General features: G+C 45.3%; 3 non-coding genes across 3 annotated transcripts; 2 read left to right on the top strand and 1 right to left on the bottom strand.

The window, feature by feature from the left end:
- Positions 1-17,059: 17,059 nt before the first annotated feature.
- TRNAW-CCA (transfer RNA tryptophan (anticodon CCA)) lies at positions 17,060-17,131 on the top strand. The gene has a single exon. It is a non-coding gene; the product is annotated as a tRNA-Trp (tRNA).
- Positions 17,132-17,865: 734 nt separating this feature from the next.
- Positions 17,866-17,937, bottom strand: TRNAW-CCA (transfer RNA tryptophan (anticodon CCA)). Its single transcript has one exon. It is a non-coding gene; the product is annotated as a tRNA-Trp (tRNA).
- Positions 17,938-19,590: 1,653 nt separating this feature from the next.
- On the top strand, positions 19,591-19,662 carry TRNAW-CCA (transfer RNA tryptophan (anticodon CCA)). Its single transcript has one exon. It is a non-coding gene; the product is annotated as a tRNA-Trp (tRNA).
- Positions 19,663-21,074: the final 1,412 nt, after the last annotated feature.

The following is a 21,074-nucleotide window of genomic DNA, read 5'->3' as shown; positions in this document are numbered from 1 at the left end:
CTTAGGCGAGCAGTACATGCAAGATTGCCAACTTAAAGAAGCATTTGATATTGGATCAAGAAACTTGCTTGGGCTGCCTGGGTGCGGACACGGAGTCAGGTTGGTTGGTCTAAGAGGCTGGCGTGGACAGGAGAGCTTGTCGTCTCTCCCCAGCAAAGATACTGAGGCAGTCAAGGGTCTAACCACGTCTCCCCAGCCTAGATACTGAGGCAGTCAAGGGTCTAACCACGTCTCCCCAGCCTAGATACTGAGGCAGTCAAAGGTCTAACCACGTCTCCCCAGCCTAGATACTGAGGCAGTCAAGGGTCTATCCACGTCTCCCCAGCCTAGATACTGAGGCAGTCAAGGGTCTAACCACGTCTCCCCAGCCTAGATACTGAGGCAGTCAAGGGTCTAACCACGTCTCCCCAGCCTAGATACTGAGGCAGTCAAGGGTCTAACCACGTCTCCCCAGCCTAGATACTGAGGCAGTCAAGGGTCTAACCACGTCTCCCCAGCCTGGGTACTGAGGTAGTTAGGATATGACCAAAACCGTAAAAAAAAAGGAAGGTCGAATCTCCTGACGACCTCACTCCCTCACCTCCTGACCTACACGTCAAGTGTCTTCCATACCCAGCGGGTCCTCCACCCTCGCGAGAGGACGCTGGCAGTGTGACGGTCCTTACCGAGGTGTGAGTAAGGCGTGTACAGCCCTTAGTCTGGGAGGCTACTCCAGGCCTGGCAGTGAGGGCTACGCCAGGCACGTAGGAGTGTAGGAGTGGTGGAGTGTTTGCACTGTGTGTGAGGGCCGGGCGGGCGGGGGGAAGCGTCCGCTCAGATTTCATATATCTGAAGAGAAAGTCCACGAATTCTAATTTTTCTTTATCGTGATATGCGTACGAGTTCATGGGGAAGAAAAAGGAGTCCGCGAAGCAGATTTTTTTTTCCTTTTCCTTCGTCGACACAGAGCCACCACCCGCGCCAGACGCGGGGTCAACCAATGATATGATCTCCCAGAGACTCACTAGTTTCGTGTCTCCAATCGATGGCCTCCTTGCTTCTAGCTGTCAGGAGAGAGAGAGAGAGAGAGAGAGAGAGAGAGAGAGAGAGAGAGAGAGAGAGAGAGAGAGAGAGAGAGAGAGAGAGAGAGGATGCCGATCAGATGACTGGTCAATGGTGAGAGGTCAGTGTGAGGCACGGGGTGGCTGGGATGGTGGTAGACGGAAGGTATTAGATGTGGCCACTACCACATTGCCACTTGGGTCTTGCCACAGTTTCAAAATCTGGTGAGAGGAACATGTTAGCCAGCAGACCAGTGGGAGTCTGACCACGGTTGGGGTGAACCTGGAACAACAACAAAAATCCTTCCATTTCTTTTTTCACGGCTTCATGTCCCTTTCACTCGTCAAAGAGATCTGAAAATCTGTTTCCACTTTTCATACCTCCCAAACAACGGTGGGTATCGTATTTTTGTTTGAAAAAATTCTGAAGAATGGGAGAAATCTAATCTCACACACACACACACACACACACACATATACATATACATATATATATATATATATATATATATATATATATATATATATATATATACATACATATATGCAAGGAATAGAGTGAATTGGAACGATGTGGTACATCGGAGTCGACGTGCTGTCAATGGACTGAACCAGGGCATGTGAAGCGTCTGGGGTAAACCATGGAAAGGTCTGCGGGGCCTGGATGTGGATAGGGAGCTGTGGTTTCGGTGCATTACACATGTGGCCTTTTTTTTGTCTGGTTTCCTGGCGCTACCTCGCCAGGGTGGCGCCGGGAATGGATTGAAGGCAAGCAAGTATGAACATGTACATTTATACATATGTACATGGGTATGTGTATGTATATGTACGTGTATGGGCTGACGCGGGAAACGGCGATCAAGAATAATAAGACAAATAGAAATAAAACAAAATGTAATATATATATATATATATATATATATATATATATATATATATATATATATATATATATATATATATATATATATATATATAGAGAGAGAGAGAGAGAGAGAGAGAGAGAGAGAGAGAGAGAGAGAGAGAGAGAGAGAGAGAGAGAGAGAGAGAGAGAGAGAGAGATGTATGAGCAATGAGATCATACAAGGGGAATATCCTGCTTGTCTCTGAGAGATACATGAGCAATATCTATTTCCTTAATTTTCCTTTATTTCCACTTCCACCTGTGAGATATATAGTCTTCTCTCTTCAATTCTTCAAAATCTTTTTTTCCAGATGGAAGTATGACAGTCCACGGTGTTTGGCAAGTGTAAAAAAAAAAAAGGTAGAAATAGCATTTTTTCCCCAGATCTCTTTGACTAGTGAGAGAGGGACATGAAACCGTGAAAAAGAGATGGGAAAAAGATTTTCCGTCGCAGGTCCTCTCTCTCTCTCTCTCTCTCTCTCTCTCTCTCTCTCTCTCTCTCTCTCTCTCTCTCTCCCCTCCTCTCCTGGTGGAAAAGAATCCCAACGAGCCTTGTTGTGTATATTCAAGGCAGATGAAAAAAAAAAAAAAAGGTATATGTGGCACGATAAAAGTAGTGATCTCCAGGTAAATGCAGCTGACAGTCCTGGTCATTTTTTTAACACTTTCTCTGTGTCTTTTGCACTCTCTCGTGTATGTAGCCACCGCAAAAGCTGCTAGGTGCCTGTTGAACGCTTTGAATATATATATATATATATATATATATATATATATATATATATATATATATATATATATATATATATTGGAAAAGATCACAATTTTGCGCTTGATCAAGATATTCCTATGAGTCCATTTATCGTGTTTCATTTTACCCGTGGACTCATAGGAATATATATATATATATATATATATATATATATATATATATATATATATATATATATATATATATATATATTCTTTCCTTCTGTAACTAAGATGCCCGCGCAGCAAAAGGTCAGTTGGTTGACGGGTTAAAAATCAGGAGATCCGAAGGTAACGAGGTCATTTCATAGTCAGACTCGGGTCTGAGATGATGTTGCCTGACGTTGGAAAACTACCTTGTGTAAAGCAATGTTTATTTTCTTGTCCCCGCAGAAGGGGTGAGGTCAGAGGTGGGGAATTAGCAGTTGGGAGTTAAGCTTCCCGAGGAGTGTTGGGAGATAAGTGGGGAGTTTAGGGAGACAGTGGGGTGGTGTGGGAGGCTGCGGGAAGGAAAAGATAAGGTCCAGACTCCCGCATGGGATTTCTTCGTCCTGGATGAAAACACTGGCTCCTGAAGTCTCACTTCCTTCGAGTCGAATTCTTACAAGATAAGCGACACGAAGGTAACTTCACCTCACATTCTGAACCGAGTGATGCTGGCTGAATACTAACTGTCACACCTTCCTGCTCACAGAGGAACTCGGTGCGATAGGGGAAGTCCTCGCCTACAAGGTATTCTGGTGACCAGGTGAGAGAAGCATCCGAAAACCGTCTCGTACGAAGACTTACGAGTTGCCCTTGTGCGCATACACAGGCGTTAGAAGGAGCATGGAGATAAGAAAAGGATCAAGGAGGTATGGAAATAGAAGACAACAAGAGACTACAGACTAAAATTTGTTTGAAGAAGAACGAGAAGTTACAAGCGATGCTTGAAAACACCAGCCAGCCAGGTGAGGTCCGGTGACGCTGGCCAGGAAAACAGAAGAGACATTTCCTCCACAACAGTTCCTCCATGGCGAACTAAAATCGACTGATCTACTTTCTCCAGGATGAACGTGAAATATCTGAACTCCCTCCCACACTATATAATATCTTAACTCCCACACACACTATCTCAAGAACTTTTGCTGTTTCGGTAAATAATGCTTTCAGACGCTTTGAGCCATACGTCTTCGGCGTCCCAGTCGACCTGTTGGCCATTCCATGGAATGTGGTCCTGGCAGTAGTTGATAACGCAAGACTGTCTCGCTTTACAAGACGCATGGCTGAGGAGTTCTTATTCTCCCCAGGATGTATGACAAGGGTCGGTCCTTCCTTGTTATAGCTTCAGCAGTAAACCTACGTACAAATCAGCTTTACACTTGATGACTAAGTTTGAGGTTACATGGTGAATATTCCCACCTGCAGTCATCATGCTTACTCCCATAGCAAACCAGGCCACACCAGCACCCAACCATCCACCACGAAGCACGCGCGAGGTACTCTGGCTGGCGTCAGCTGCCCAGAAAAACGAGCCAAAAATTTGGCATTGGTAGACATAAGCCGAACCTAACCATTTTTGGTCCTTATATCACAAAAACTTATTCTAAATAGGGCCTTCCCGCCCTTCCTTCCGTCTTCTTTTTCAGCTCCTTCTTACTAAACGAGCTGTGACGGACGTGTCTCTTCTTTAGCCTCACTGCTCGCCCACCAGACTGTGGCGACGAGCCAGGAAAAACACAGCAGTCCTCTCCTGCTTCTGCTCGAGCCTGGGACGGAGATGACGTCTACGCCTCTTCACTATTTACATGACACTTTTCAAACTGAGAATCTGACAGGAATCTATCTGAACATTCAGAGCAAAGGTATCAAAACATTTATACCAAGTTATCATGGCATTTATACCAAGTTATCAAGCATTTATACCAAGTTATCATGATATCTATACCAAATTATTATAACATTTATACCAAATCAGATCCGACTGGGTCCATGCACGCTTAGGGTGTAATAGTTTTCCTTTGATAATTCTAATGATTTTTGAAAACTTTGTTGAAAAAATCACCGAAAGTCGCAGTAATTCTCTGACCACAACATTCTCTCGTCTCGAGGGATATAATTCCTCTGTTTCTGTATTTGTATATGTAATGGTAACTCTCGTTTTCCGTACGTAATCTAGACATTATGAATACCTTAGGGTTTCATTGTACGAGAGTCGGTATGAAGAAGCTTTTCAGATATGAGACTTGTGGAAAGGCTGAAGGACACCACCTGTCAGGGTGACTCCAGTAAGTGATCTTGATGAAGTAAGTCTCTCATGTATATCATGAAGAAAACGGTTGGCGCAGTGCTTCGACCATATTTCCTTGCGATTCTGAATAATTACCAAATCTACAATCACAAGTGAATGAATCTGGTGCGTAAGGAGACTAGACTGCCGGTTTTAAACGATTAATTCACTGCAGTGGAGAAATTAAAATGCCAGAGGATTCATGATTCGCTGAAACACTATCCGAAGCTTCACGATACATGCTCTGAAGCACCGAAGCACAGGTTCGACTATCTTCCTAACCACCCGCTTATCGAAAGCTAGTCAGTGCACAAGACGCTTCCGAAACATAAGGTTCTGAAGGTTCGAACAGAATACTGGTTAAGGATTCTGAGCCTCGAAACTGGGCCTAGTGCTGATGTGCCTGTGTGGCGGATGTTGGAAATGGAAGCCTGGCTTTGTCTCACTCCATGATATCCTGAAAATGTATCGCGTTTAAAAGTGTGTTGGAGAGTGGACCACGCCTGGCAAAATGATGACCAACTCCTCCCTCCCCAGCTGACGTAAAATTTTTCGTCGGAGAGGTGAGAGAGGAAAGAAAAATGACCTGGGACGTTTTTAGAAACACGGATGATTAATTGCGACAGCAGCTGACATCGTAGGAAAGCGTTAGTTACTGTAGTGAGAATAGAAACGAAGCCAGACTGGCCAACCCTGGGCGAGAAACTCACTGCTCATCACGCACTACCTCCTCATTCTCATCCTCACCCTAACACGAACGTATATATACACAGAAAAAATAAAAGTCTTCATCTTGCTCCTTGTGTTAATCTTCTTACAGAGGGATACTGTAGGTGGAGGGGATTTCCAAAGCTCCCCTTCTCAACTCCAGCCACACTTTGTTGCTTTCTTCGACACACAGGATATACGTCGGGAGTGATCGTTCTCCCATATCCTCATATATATATATATATATATATATATATATATATATATATATATATATAGCATAAATGAGATGGCCTTCATTAGAGCACTCCGCTGCCCGTGCCGCCTCAGCTTGCATGAAAAGCAAACATCCAAGGATCATACCTGGCGTTGCTACAACAGTTAACACTCTAGGTGGAAAGGTGTGACCCTAAGTGGTGTGTACCGTAGTTATCATCAATCAATCTGTCACTTTCATTACACATCTGCTTGTAAACGTTCTTGCCCACTACCCGTTATTTATATGGCGTTTAAATCTCCAGCGATGAAGACATCCTGAAGTTCTTAAAGACGTGGAGGATGCAGCTCATAGGTAGAATAACATTGCTACTGAGTACAATAACCTTACTGCATGGGTGTCCGAGTAGCGAAAATCGTCAAATACTTTATGATGAAAAGTATTCCTCGTATTACTGACTACGCCAGCGTGGAGGTGGCCAGCGAGAATACTTTGTGTAGATAATACTCGAAAAGCTTTAGGAGTTTATGGTTTAGCGGACCGTGACTAACTAATGGGAATGACGTCCTTCCTGTTCCTGTATGTACGTGTCAAGAAGAGTGAAGAGTCTGCTTGATCACTGTCGTGTTATACAAGTGTTGTGAGACTTCGTGCCGTGTCTCCCTTGTGTGTCGTGTCTCCTGGAGGAGGGAGGCAGACTGGGGTTTTGGTGCTGGTGTTCCATGATGACCAGCGATGGCTGCATTATCATGTCCCATTATCCTCTCCCATTCACTCTTCCTTCCATCACTCTAGTCTCTTCTCCTCTCATCTACCCCTCCATTCTCCACTTCCTCTGTCCCTTACCTGCGCCTCTCGTTTCTTTCTCCTCCCCTTACCACCTGCTCTTTTCCCATCCCTCTTCTCTTCCTTACCTCCACCTCCCTTTCCCTCTCCACGCATTCTTCCCCTATTCCCTCCCATCCTCACTTCTCCCTATTCTCCCCTATTCTCCTCGCCCCATCATCCGTCCCCCAACAGCAACTGACTGACTTTGATTAATTTTGTAGACAGATGTCGCAAGTAATTTATCGGATTCCCGAGACAATATGGAGAAAGTTAGCTAACTTGTCCACCAATGAGCATGGGGTTCCGAGTCCCCACACCGTCTCTCCTCTACTCCCGACTCTTCAGAAAGACTAAAACTTGTGCAGATGAGACGAAGAGACGGAGGCCGAAACACTTCACTGGATATTGTCCTTGCTTTTAGAAGACTCTATCTCTGTATCTCTGTGTATCTCTTTCTCTCTCTTCTTACATCCAATTTACATTATCTCTTTCTTCGTTTATCTGTTTCTCTTCAAGTCTCTTTCTTTATCTTTTCCTATACCCTTCTTTATATATGTTCTTTTTATCTTTCTTTTATCTCTCTATTCATCTTTTGCTATGTACATACGTATTTCTTCAAAAGCTGTCGTCATCAGGGAACTCGTCATCACTCACGAAACACGTCCCTCATCACGAAACACGTCGCCAATCAAGGAACACGTCGCCAATCAAGGAACACGTCGCTAATCAGGGAACACGTCGCCAATCAGGGAACACGTCGCCAATCAAGGAACACGTCGCAAATCAGGGAACACGTCGCCAATCAAGGAACACGTCGCCAATCAGGGAACACGTCGCTAATCAAGGAACACGTCGCCAATCAGGAGACACGTCGCCGGCAAGGGACATAGTTAACAATATACCCAACATCACCAGTAATTGTACCCAAGACTCTCCCTCAACCGTAAGGTGTGTACAGACCTGGGTCACGACCCACTCATGTAGTACGACATGTGTCCTGGACTACTCCACTTCACAGGATACGTTCCTCTCTCTCTCTCTCTCTCTCTCTCTCTCTCTCTCTATATATATATATATATATATATATATATATATATATATATATATATATATATATATATATATTTCCTCGAGAGATTTATATTTCAAGAGGTCTCTCAAAATATCTCACGTTCATAGCGCTTCACTAATTGTGAGATACACAACCAAAAAAAAAAGTTCTCACCAGAGATGAGGAAGCCGAGGTCTTTGCACCCAAGATAGTAACACTCCATCCCTCACCTTGCCGATAGCTCACAGAGGCGACTTCGACCTCCACACCCTCAGGACTCTCGACTTGTTCGCCAGCCTCGAAAATTCTCCTCTTGGTAACATTTTCTTCCCAGGTGGTCTGTGGGGCGCCTTAATTTTTGTGAATTAACGCCAAGTCTTGAGGTAAACATGTTACTTTTCTCCTCTTAAGAGATTAGTTAATGGGCCTAATGAATAATCACAAGGATTATGTTCTTCTCTCCGTTCTTCCTCTCCGCCAAGAGCCTGTCTTTTAGTGTGGAACTCGAAAGTGCACGAAAATTATCCCGAAAATAAAATCTGTTCACTGAACTGGTTTGCTGTAGTTGATGTATGACCACTTGCTTCATAAATAAAAAAAAAAGAAAAATCCCGCAAATTTGATTATATTAAAAAAAATATCTAATCGTTTCTAAATCATAGTTTTACCCCCATCCTCATCAGCTGTCGGAACATACGAGAGAAAAAAAAAGGAAATTCTAGCCACTAACACGACGCAGATCTGCATAGACTATTATTTCTCCACCGTTGATGATTAACCGGTTACTGTCGCTACTGGAAAAGAAACAAGAGATTGGGATATTTTTTTTTTTTCAGGGACGGAGGGAGGTGGGGTCGACCTGCATCAGTGTGAATGAACTTGGTGGGGTGGGGAGAGAGGCATGGGTGTTGGTGGGGTGGTGAGAGAGGCATGGGTGTTGGTGGGGTGGTGAGAGAGGCATGGGTGTTGGTGGGGTGGGGAGAGAGGCATGGGTGTTGGTGGGGTGGTGAGAGAGGCATGGGTGTTGGTGGGGTGGTGAGAGAGGCATGGGTGTTGGTGGGGTGGGGAGAGAGGCATGGGTGTTGGTGGGGTGGGGAGAGAGGCATGGGTGTTGGTGGGGTGGTGAGAGAGGCATGGGTGTTGGTGGGGTGGGGAGAGAGGCATGGGTGTTGGTGGGGTGGTGAGAGAGGCATGGGTGTTGGTGGGGTGGGGAGAGAGGCATGGGTGTTGGTGGAGTGGGGAGAGAGTGGCGCCAAGGGGTGGGTAAGGAAGGAGGAAGACGAGCTGAGGGGAATAGGGCGGAGGAAGGCCAGGGGAGGAAGGGGCGACGAGAGAGGAAATGAAAAAAAAAATATGTGATAAAGGAGGGACAAGGGAGGAAATAAGAGAGTGGAAAGGAGGAAAAGAAAAAGGTTAGACGAGAGAGAGAGAGAGAGAGAGAGAGAGAGAGAGAGAGAGAGAGAGAGAGAGAGAGAGAGAGATGATTCGTAACTTGGAGACATTAACCTCCTTCGCCTCGTCTCGTGGAGACACTCGTGAGAGACTGGAGATAGGGGAGTACTGGAGGGATGGCGCGGGGCTCGAACCCCGGGACCACTGGTGGGTGGACGAGTGAGCTAACTTTGTCCATATTGTCCCAGGGTCCGCTTAATGTATCCCCGGCAACTGTCTTCAGAATGAAACAGGACCAGTCATTTGTGTGGCGCTGGGGAGAGGGGAGAACAGAGGGAGGAAGAGAGGGCAGGGGTAGGAGGGGAGAATAGAAGCTGAGAAAGGGGGAGATAGAGAGACAAGGGGAGACAGGAGGGGAATGAGGAGAGATAAATCGGAGATGCGATGCAGGGAGAGGGGAGCGAAAGATGGAGGGGAAGAGGAAAGGGGAGGGGGGTGAAGGGAGGCGAAACGAGAGGGGAAGAAATAATGTTAGGGGAGTGGAGCAAGAGGAAAAGGGAGGTGGAAGAGGGGTATGGAAAGGGAAGATAGGGTAAATCAGAGGTTAAAGGGGGAGCCAAACTGGGATGGGCAGCGGGTGGGAGAGTGGGAAAGAAAATTGGGTCATTATCTTAATATCTCTCAGACTGTGAATGCCCAAGTCTCGTTTTCTTCTTCTATTTTCGAACTTTGTTGACCGATGCAAATTATATTCATCGGAAGCCTTTTATGCCACTGATATTCTTCTTTCATTTATTCTTTGTTCTCTTGTTCTCCTTCAATTCATTGTCAGCGTCCTAAACTCTCCCCTGTTCATTGTTATTTCGGATAACATATTTTCCCACCTCCCATTCTCTTCTGTTCATCGACTGTATCCTGTTTTTCGTTATCTTCTCTTCATCCTGTTTTCTTTTCAGTGGTGCTGAACCTTCGGGTATTTCCTTTCTAGTCTCTCATAAAATACAGCACTGCTGGTGATTACTTATTCCTTAAAAATGTCATTCCAATTTATTTCCTTCTCTCTCTCTCTCTCTCTCTCTCTCTCTCTCTCTCTCTCTCTCTCTCTCTCTCTCTCTCTCTCTCTCTATCTATCTATCTATCTATCTATCCAATCGATCTTGTCTGAATGGAAGTTCAAGTCATTTAATTCGCCTACACGCCATCTTTTTCTTTTTTTCCCCTTGCATCACATTCGTTCTTTCTTCTTTCTTTCGTGAAGGAAGAGGAGATCGTACTTCCTTCACGCATTCGTGGCTGGAGGTGCTGGGTACATCTGCCCCACGGTTAGTGATGTGAAGGTCTACTACGGTGAGTGTGATTCGTGTCATGTTAACTGTTCGACGTCTTTGTTATCTTGTCCAACTGTTCTCCATCTGCTGGGGAAATATGAGTGAGCGAGAGAGAGAGAGAGAGAGAGAGAGAGAGAGAGAGAGAGAGAGAGAGAGAGAGAGAGAGAGAGAGAGAGAGAAAGGGGGATAGAGGGAACGCTGAGGGGAGGGCAGCGAAATGGGAGGGGAGTGTTGGGGAGAAGTGGAAAGAGAAATGATGGAGAAAGGGTGGAGGGAATATAGGAGGAGTGATGGAGATATGAGAAGGAGAAGGGGGGGGAGGGGAGAGGGGGATTGGGGATGGGTAGGGAGAGAGCAGGGAGATTCATGGTGTGGGAGGGAAGATGAAGGAACGGGGTGGAAGAGGGGACTGGAAGGAAGAATTAGCGGAGGCGAGAAGAGTTGGAAGAAGGGGATAGGAAGGGACGTTTCCCTCCACCACACCAAGTTCCCTCCACACTACTACCTCTCCTGCGGTGTTTCCCTCCACCACACTATCTACCTTTTCGGGGCATTGCTTTTTTGAGGCGTTTCTCTCAAAACCACTCCAATATTTGGAGTGTTTACCTTCACTACACCATCTTCCCTCCCGTACTTCTGCCTTCCTTGGAGTGTTTCCCTCCTCCCATCACTATCTACCCTCCACATCGTCCCTTTCTCTTTAACCCCATTGCTGTATGTCACTCTCTAACCTCCACTCCATTTCTGACCACGCCTCCTGTCCTCGACCCCTTCCTCCACAACTTGCTCGCCCCTCCGCACCCCTCCTGCCACTCCCTGCCCCTCACATCTCTCTCTCTCTCTCTCTCTGCTCCCTCCATCACATCCCGTTGCCTCCCTGAGGGGGAGGCCAAGTCTTTAAACATTAGTGAGTGTCAAGGAGGACGCTGCCAGAAATAAAATATTCATATATTCCACGTGACGGGGAAAAGGAGGTGAGGGAGAGGTTGCCACCAGCTGCTGGAGGTCAGACAACACTTGGCACTGGTCTGGGAGGAGAGCCACCAGCTGCAACTCAAAGGTGGGCCTTTTTGATACCTGTTTCTTTTCCTACACCTCGAAAGCTTTGGAGCTCTCTATCGTTTTCTGTCTTTCCCAATAACTATGACCTGGTATTTTTCAAGACAGGTTTTTTTCACTTCCTCTAAAATTCGTGAATACTTTCCCCTGTCTCTTCTTTTTCCCTTTCGATAACCTTCTTATATTTCAATCATAGCCCGGCCGTGATGTGGACTTCTATCCTGGAAATGGCACCGCAAAAAGCAGAAAGAGTTGTACTGTATTGTATTTGCAAAAAGAAATTGCCTTGCACTCTGACTACAATATCTAAGTCAGCTCCAGCTCGAATACAAACTTAGGGATACGAAACAAAAACTGCATGACAAGAGCAAGACAAGAACAGAAACACTGGGGTATGAAGGAGACTTTAGGAAACGAGTACGACACGTGTGCACTTGGCGACACCCCCGAAGAAAATGATAAGCAGCAATTACAATGATGCAATACCTGGGTGCTGATTGCATCATCCACTACCCGAGCTTAGGGTTGCCAGATCTTGCCTTGAAGCCGCACAACGCCAAAACCTCTGCAAATCGCACACACTGACCCCGACTCCTTACCTTCACAACTATAGCCAATTAACAACTTTAAAAGCCATACTTCGTGCTCAGCGCCTCTAACTCAACTAATTCCATTTCCGAAACATTGTGGCTGTTGATCGGTGTTATCGATCGAAGGTCTTTTTCTTCTTGAAGGCGCTTCAAATAATGGTTTACTGAGCATACCATAATCTTAAAACATATTTTTCCTGCCAAAATGGATTATCTTGCACTTGTCTACAATGATGTACATTTGCGGTGTGTCCGAACACTCCATCGACCTGTCGAAGTCCCTCTAAATCCCATGAAAGTCTTCCTCTGAATTGGCTTCATTTCCAAGTCTCGTTTCATCGCCAGACTCTGAGATTCTACCAGATGGGTCGCGCCTGCAGGTCGTCGAGGTAGATAATGGACTGAGGTTTGTGGAACCCCTTGCTAATCTGATCTGATAACTATCCCGCTTGATACTTCTATTTTGTTTTCTATCTGTTCCACCGTCTACGAGTGGATCTGATTCCTTATCCTTGTTGTGGGACCTGTGTTGAGCTGATCGGATAGCTTCCTCATTTGATACTTTTGTTTTTCATCTGTTCCGCTGTCCAAAGGCGGATTCGATTCCCTGTCTTGCGTGCTTTAATCTTACGTAACAGTTTTTCTCTGAGTTACTTTGTTACAAGACTTTTGGAAGTCTGTGTTATCTGAGGTGTGCTATGTATGTTTATATGAATGCGACTGGAGGAGTCCATTAGATCTGTTAGACGTGATCTTCTGTTATGAAACCCCAGTTACTTAAGTCTGCTGTCTAACATTGGAAAGAAAATGAACGATCTTATTCCTCATTACTGTTTTCTAAAAATTTTTTTACCTAACCCACCACACTGTTCGTGGCCATTTCCAGCCGTGGTATTTGCATGTATATTGCTCTAGATGAACAAAGGGTATGAAGCCATTACTTTCTAGCTTTTTTCCCCCCTCTTTTTTTAAGTGTTGTAATACGTGGCAAAGTTATCTTTTTACATATGGAATACCAGGACACTCATGGTTTATCGTCTGCTTCCATGAAGATATGATACTGGCTAGCTGTACATGTCTAATATTTCTATGCAGCTCGGTGGCTTGGACTATGTCTAAGGGAAAAGGGAGCGCTCCCCCCCCCCCCTCCCCCACCATACAAATTTAAAGGCTGCTAATGGTTTTGGGATATACGAGTGGAGGAAAGGTCTCGTGAGGGTGCTGGGAGGAGAGAGGGTGGTATGGATGGCTGGCCTCCTCCCCTTCTGGGAAAAGAAGAATAAATGCTGACTTGACTTTCTTCTTTTGTAATGGTTATGAGGACGGCAACAGCAACATCTAAGGGCGACACATCCCTCGCGATTATATAGATTTGAATGATGAATAAAATGAGCAATCTTTTTAATTTTTTTTTTTTCCGTCAGGACACACCGATGTGAACTTTCAAATCTAACTCAAGATCATCACAACGTGAAGATGTTTTGATCTCTCTCTCTCTCTCTCTCTCTCTCTCTCTCTCTCTCTCTCTCTCTCTCTCTCTCTCTCTCTCTCTCTCTTCTCTCTCTCTAGGTTTCATATCAATGAATATTATCAAATAGGGAGGTTACTTGCGGCTTCCAAAAATCGGGGGAAGGGAGAGCCCTTTGTCTCTATGTTCAGAATCAATCTTTCTATAATGTTGCGGAACATTATCCTCCTCCAGCCTTCCCTCCCTCCACCACACTTCCTCATCTCCATCATACTTCCTCATCTCCACCACACTTCCTCATCTCCACCACGCTTCCCTCCTCCAGGAAACAAACTTCCCTTTCCACGTCATCTCCTCTATCCAAAATCCCATTCCAATTCCTCCTCTTTCCTCAGTCCCCACCTCCTCTTCCATTACGTTTCTCCACCCACCATAGTACACCTCCACCTCCAACACCTCAGCTTGCCACAGTACAACACCACACCTCTCCACCACACCTGTCTCCACAACCACTTCTTTCACTTCCATGTTACCTTCGCCTTCACCATATCCCATCTCCCGTCCATCAGGCCAGCTCACCACCACATCATTCCTCATCCATAACACTTCAGATTCTCTCCCTCCTCCACACAGCACCCTTGCGTCTCCACACCTACCCCTCCATAATGCCTGTAAGCCCCATCCTATCTCTCCCCATCAGTCATACCACCTCATCTACCACACCTTCCCCCATTTCCTTCACACCCATTACACCTGCCCCTACAGCAATAATCCGCACAACGCCCTCATCTCCTCTACCATATACTTTCTCCAGCACACTTCTACACACCAAAATATCTTCCCACCCACCATAACTCCTCCTGCACCACACTTGCCCTCCTCCCCCTTTCTACCACAACTCTCCACCTTCGCCGCAAATCACCGCCTTCGCCACACTCCCCGGACCTCTCTAAACATTTCCTTATCTCTTCTCCTCCCGATGTCTGTCCCGCAGGATCTGTGGCCGTCCCTAACACTGGCCCAGCCTTCCTTCGGCAGAACCTGAGGTCTTCCCTCACACCAGCCATCTTTCCTGTGGTAGGGCCTGTCGTCGCCCCCGTCACACAGACGTAGCCTTCCTGTGGCAGGACCTGTGTTCCTCCCTCACACAGACCCAGCCTTGGACGATCCTGAACACCCATCACACACACACACACACACACTCTCCCCTCTTCCTCCACCTCCCGCCCCGCCCCGCTCCTCCACACTGCACGCCCCTCAGCCTGGCTAAGTCTCCCACACTCAACATTATCATAATCGTCCAAACTTCTCACCAGCGTCGCTTTTTACATCCTTGACTTCAAACTTTCATGTAAAAATGTTTCTTCAATTCAGATTCAAATGAACCCAACACCTGCAAGTCTTTCCCCTTTCAGTCACTAGGATGTCTATTCTCAAATGATGTTCCTACTAGAAACTGTAGGTTGTTTCAGCACAATATAATTTTCCGATATGTATGTAAGTTCTCTAGTTTCTAACACTTCCTATACGAGTCTCACATCCCTCGCTGGTCGGTAATCTTCCCTCTGATCTCTGATTTTTGTATATATGCCTAAACCAAACCATATTGTCCTTACACTTGAGAATGTGATACGAGTCATGAAAAGTTGTTTGTGTTGTGTTGTGTTGCGTTTTGTGATGTGTTGTAATGTGTTGTGTTGTGCTGTGCTGTGTTATGTTGTGTTGAGTTGTATTGTGTTACTGTATACCTAAGAAGATATACACAACTGCTTTTTGCTTGAGTTTGGTTCCACCATTGCCATGAACTCTGGCCAGGGAGTGATTAGACCTGAGCAGTACAAGAGAGTAGTAACACAAGTTGGGAACATCAGTAAGAAACTGATAATTGCTGAATTAGCTGTCATATTCACACACAAACAAACACACACACACACACACACACACACACACACACACATTCACACATATATAGACACTGTTTTGGACAAGTTTCAGATTAGTATCTTAACTAGATCTTACGTCATTTTCATAAATAAAAGTGAAATACAAGTCCATCAGAACGAACATGTGGCAAAACGACGTTGCTTCCAGTCAGGGCTGAACGAGAGTGGAAGACCCGGCGAATATAATGCGATTCAACACCACAAACACCACAAACATCCCTGCCAAACCAAGCCACCTTTGCTTTCAAAGACAACAAACAACATCAACACAACAAACATAAATATACACCCAATATACAGAGGATACATGCAGAAGGCAACGAGGTATACATACCCAACAAGGCACACTCACACCTGAACATACCTACACACTATATCTCTACACTCTACACCCATCATCTGTCTGTCCATTTCTCCACTTTGTCTTCAAGGTCCACCTCACTCTCTCTTGCCTCCTCCTCCTCCTCCTCCTCCTACCCACCTAACAAGAATGAGTAAACAACGTGTGAGGGAATGGAAAACACAGAGTTGGTACCTCACTATTCCTGGTACCTCACTATCCCTGGTACCTCACTATCCCTGGTACCTCACTATCCCTGGTACCTCACTATCCCTGGTACCTTACTATTCCTGGTACCTCACTATCCCTGGTACCTCACTATCCCTGGTACCTCACTATCCCTGGTACCTTACTATTCCTGGTACCTCACTATCCCTGGTACCTCACTATCCCTGGTACCTTACTATTCCTGGTACCTCACTATCCCTGGTACCTCACTATCCCTGGTACCTCACTATCCCTGGTACCTCACTATCCCTGGTACCTCACTATTCCTGGTACCTTACTATTCCTGGTACCTCACTATCCCTGGTACCTCACTATCCCTGGTACCTTACTATTCCTGGTACCTCACTATTCCTGGTACCTCACTATTCCTGGTACCTCACTATTCCTGGTACCTCACTATTCCTGGAACATTCTAGTCATACGTTACTCTTACGGGTTTCGTCACAATATGGCGAGGGAAAAATAAAACAAATAAAGCAATTTTGCTGGCGAGGGGCACATTCCCCCACAGGTATAACTAGTTGGCTCTGGTGCAAGGGAGGGAATATCCCTCAGGCTGCTGGAGACAACAGGGGAGACAACGAGACCTCCGCATATGTTCCTTAGCCACGGATTTCTCATCTCACAAAATATTCCTCTGAAAAGCGTAAATATCTACTCACTTCTGCGGACTTAACAAGTAGCAAATGACATATACATTGGAAAAGGTGTAGAACTAAGGGACAAACGCTCTTTGTATACATATATATATATATATATATATATATATATATATATATATATATATATATATATATATGCACGAATATATCATATTTTTGTCGACGACAAGGACAGGGTATCCTCATCTTTACATATGCAGTAAACACAAGAAGAGCAAGGTAGTATGATTCTCATGACGTCATCAGTGTCAGGGGATCTTCCTCACCAACCCCAGTGTTTCCAGCGGCCCCGTGGCGCAATGGTAGCGCGTCTGACTCCAGATCAGAAGGCTGGGTGTTCGAGTCACTCCGGGGTCACGACTGTTTTTCTTAAAAGGTCATGGAAGAACGGAGACGGAGGTCATGACCCACCCACAACACATGTGTTTCCTTCTTGCACGGCCACCACCAAGGCTTGGACCCTGGCACACGCCTGGCTACTGCTGCTTCCCGTAGTTTGTGCGTGGAGACCGTCTCCACGAGCATTGACCGTTATGATACACTTCTTTCTTGGAAGACCAGAGCAGTGGAGGTCTGTACCTTCCACATATCTCTCCAATCTCCATTAACCTTCGCATCTTTAAGACTCGCGCACATCAGCACCAGTGTGGCCTTGATGATCAATTTCTAAATCGTTCTCCTGTTCACACCCCAGACGGCCCTGGCGGAGGTACGTGTCGTGTTGGACACCATAAGAAAAAGATGATTTTATGGGATGCCAGCCTCCCGGACCCCTCACCTCTGGCGGTGTCCAGAATAAATCTTAACCAGACACAACGCCAGCCTTAACCCATCATCTTGCCTCTCTCTCTCTCTCTCTCTCTCTCTCTCTCTCTCTCTCTCTCTCTCTCTCTCTCTCTCTCTCTCTCTCTCTCTCTCTCTCGTACACAAACACTACGTAACACAAGCAACACATGTGTTCTAAGGCGACAGTCAACGTGTCAACACTAGAATCGCTGTCACACTTACAGTGCAAGAAGGAAACACATGTGTTGTGGGTGGGTCATGACCTCCGTCTGCGTTCTTCCATGACCTTTTAAGAAAAACAGTCGTGACCCCGGAGTGACTCGAACACCCAGCCTTCTGATCTGGAGTCAGACGCGCTACCATTGCGCCACGGGGCCGCTGGAAACACTGGGGTTGGTGAGGAAGATCCACTGACACTGATGACGTCATGAGAATCGTACTACCTTGCTCTTCTTGTGTTTACTGCATATGTAAAGACGGGGACATCCTCACCTTGTATCAACAAACGTATCATCCATCATACTCATGCAGAGATCATTGAAGTACCTGTGTATAATCTTATATTCAACGACGGTTGATATATATATATATATATATATATATATATATATATATATATATATATATATATATATATATATATATATATATATATATATATATATAATCATACAAACCCATGACCCCATCAGTAGCGTTGCTACAGCTTCGAGGTTGCACTCCGATCAGGAGCGGGTTAATGACAGACTTCCTTGGAGCAAGGAAGTCCCCGAGGAGACTGTACTTGTATCCGTCCTATCGTACATAGAAAGGAACTAGAAGTCGAAGGATCGAACCAAGGGATACAAGCCTGGTAGTGTTGGAACAGTGGAAACGAACAACTTACGGAAGAGTTAAGATCCGACGATCTGTTTGGAGGGAAACGCAACACGAAGGAGGGAAAGAGAAGACAGAAGAGGGAAAGAGAGGCCTTCTGAACATGGGATAGCCATCAGTTCTGGGATGTATTGCTAGATGGCTTACTCAGACGGTGCTTAAAGAGAAGAGTTCCCCTAGGGAAGAACAGCATAGTGGTGCTGATAATCCTTATTCCTTCAATCTTTTTTTTAACAATTTAGAAACATAAGACATATAGAAATAACAGTGATGGAACAATCAGGATGGCATATTAAACAATGAAACATCTACTCCTCAAAAATGGACGATAAAAAGTTGTGAAGATGGAAAATTTTAATGGAAAGCGAAGTATCCAAATGAGAGGGAAGAGAGCAGCCATCTCGGAAATGGGTAGGAAACACCGAGCGGGAAGTGACAGGTGATGGGGATCGCATCATCTTACAATGGGACGTCGGCAAACTTGAGGAGTTGGTCTGATACATCACTGATGATAATCAGTCACGGTAAATGCAGAGTAAATTGGATGGAACGCGATGAAAGAAGGCCTCGATATGAATATCATCTACCATGAAATCATGAAATAAGCAGCGGGAAGCTGTGCCTGAGATAGATCTGGAGCTCATCTGCCGACAGAGAATCTTGCATGGCACCAGAACCACGAGACCTGTGTTACTGTGAGAGATGAAAGGCCATCCATGTGTCTCACTTGGACGCACTTACGGGCGAAACTCTCACGTTCTGCGTTCTGGACATCGCTCATCTCTACCATACTACACATACGGATCGAACATAAAGACGTAAAGACACTGAAGGAATCTTGGTGTTATCCAGAGTCTCTTATTGAAGGCTCCTGCAGCCCAAGGCTACGTTATTTTCAGTAAAAAGACAATGTGCAAACCTCCGGAGATTCTATTCCCAATGAGAAAGCCTTGTGTGTGTATAATATATATATATCGTGCAGTAGTCTATGTATCTGTTCAACCATAAATGCACAAATATATCAATGATACGTTTGTCGACTCTAAGGAAAGGGTCTCGTTATCTCTAAATAACTAGCGAATGAGAGGTAAATTACGTATGAAGATCACTGCGGTGGCAGGAGCTGTTCATCACTAGACCCAGTAGCCTCTGTCGGCCCTGTGGCGCAATGGTAGCGCGTCTGACTCCAGATCAGAAGGCTGGGTGTTCGAGTCACTCCGGGGTCACGAAGATGTTTTCTTAGGTCACGGTGGAACAGACGCAGTTCTTCATTTACAACTACCCTACCCGCTCCCAACCTTCTTATTCACTTCATACGACACGAAGGAGATAACCGAATGATACTTTTTCTCCCCTGTCCTCGGGGATATATATATATATATATATATATTATTCTTCCTGAAGATTGTTGATAACCTCATATTTACCCTCTATTTTTAGCTCTTGCACCTTCCTCTTAACCTCCTGGCGCGTGCTCTTGTACACCCCCCACTCACTCGCACTCCTTCCCTATAAGCTACGTCCATGCACCTCACTTTTCTCTTCCCCTTGCGACTTATTTTCATCCCTTATATTACTACCCTGTCTCACCTGCCTACTTCTCACTGACCACAAACTTCTCTTGTAAATGCCAGTACTGCTTGCCTAAACACTTGGCGTTTCTCCCTTCGTTTACTGTCACCGCCTGTGCACTTAATCTGTCACAAGTGTATCTTCACACAAGCCTCTTTTCCAAACTCACTTTATTTCATCGTATCATATCACCACCTCTTCTCGGAAAGCCTCGATAAAGCTTCAACCTCTCTTCCACCTAGTGACAATCAGACATCCTACCATCTGTCCCTACTCAGCGTATATTTCTGTATGTCCCTTTTTGTTTTAAACCAGGTATTCCCAGTGACATGTCCTTTTTCAGCACACAGCTCGAGCTGTTCACTATTTCTAATTGCCATCTGCCACATTACTCACTTTCGCATTCAAAATCACCCATCACTAATACCTGATCTCTTGCATCAAGTATGCTAACGCGCTCCCTCAACTTCTCCCAAAAGACTCGTCTTTCTTTGTCATCCTTCTCGTGGCCAGGTGCATTAGCGCTAATGTAATGACCCACCCCTTGGTATCCACTTATATTTTTACCCACATCAATCTGGAGATTACTACGCCCTTATAGCCTTTCACACATTCCCATAAATCCTTCAGCAGAAATGCTACCCTTCCTTATCACTCGCCCTCGCTCTAACCCCTGGCTTTAAACTCAAGAAATTCCCAGACTATTCTTTCCCCCTTACATCTTAGCTTTAGCTTTACTCAGAGGCATTACACACTACAGCTAGGGAGTGGATGTGAGCGTATGAGACCATTTCTTCACCTGTTCCTGGCACTACCTCGCTAACTCGGGAAATGTCGAACATACATGCCCAAGTAAGAACAATACCCCTCATAGTGAAATGTGTAAAAGAATAAATGTTTTGGAGAGAGTAATAAGATCAGCAGATTACAAGATGCTGTAATTGCTAAACTAAGGCTATGGTGATGACAATTCTAAATCCTTCATGGAAGAATTCATGATCCAGTGAAATTTACAGTGAAAAAGTAGGAACATGGTAACTCCAGCGTCATATACAAAGTGATGGAT

Source organism: Panulirus ornatus, chromosome 9, assembly GCF_036320965.1.
Source record: "Panulirus ornatus isolate Po-2019 chromosome 9, ASM3632096v1, whole genome shotgun sequence".
In the NCBI taxonomy this organism is placed as follows: Eukaryota; Metazoa; Arthropoda; class Malacostraca; order Decapoda; family Palinuridae; genus Panulirus; species Panulirus ornatus.
Note: the sequence above shows the minus strand (reverse complement) of the source record. Positions and strands in the feature narration are given on the sequence as shown.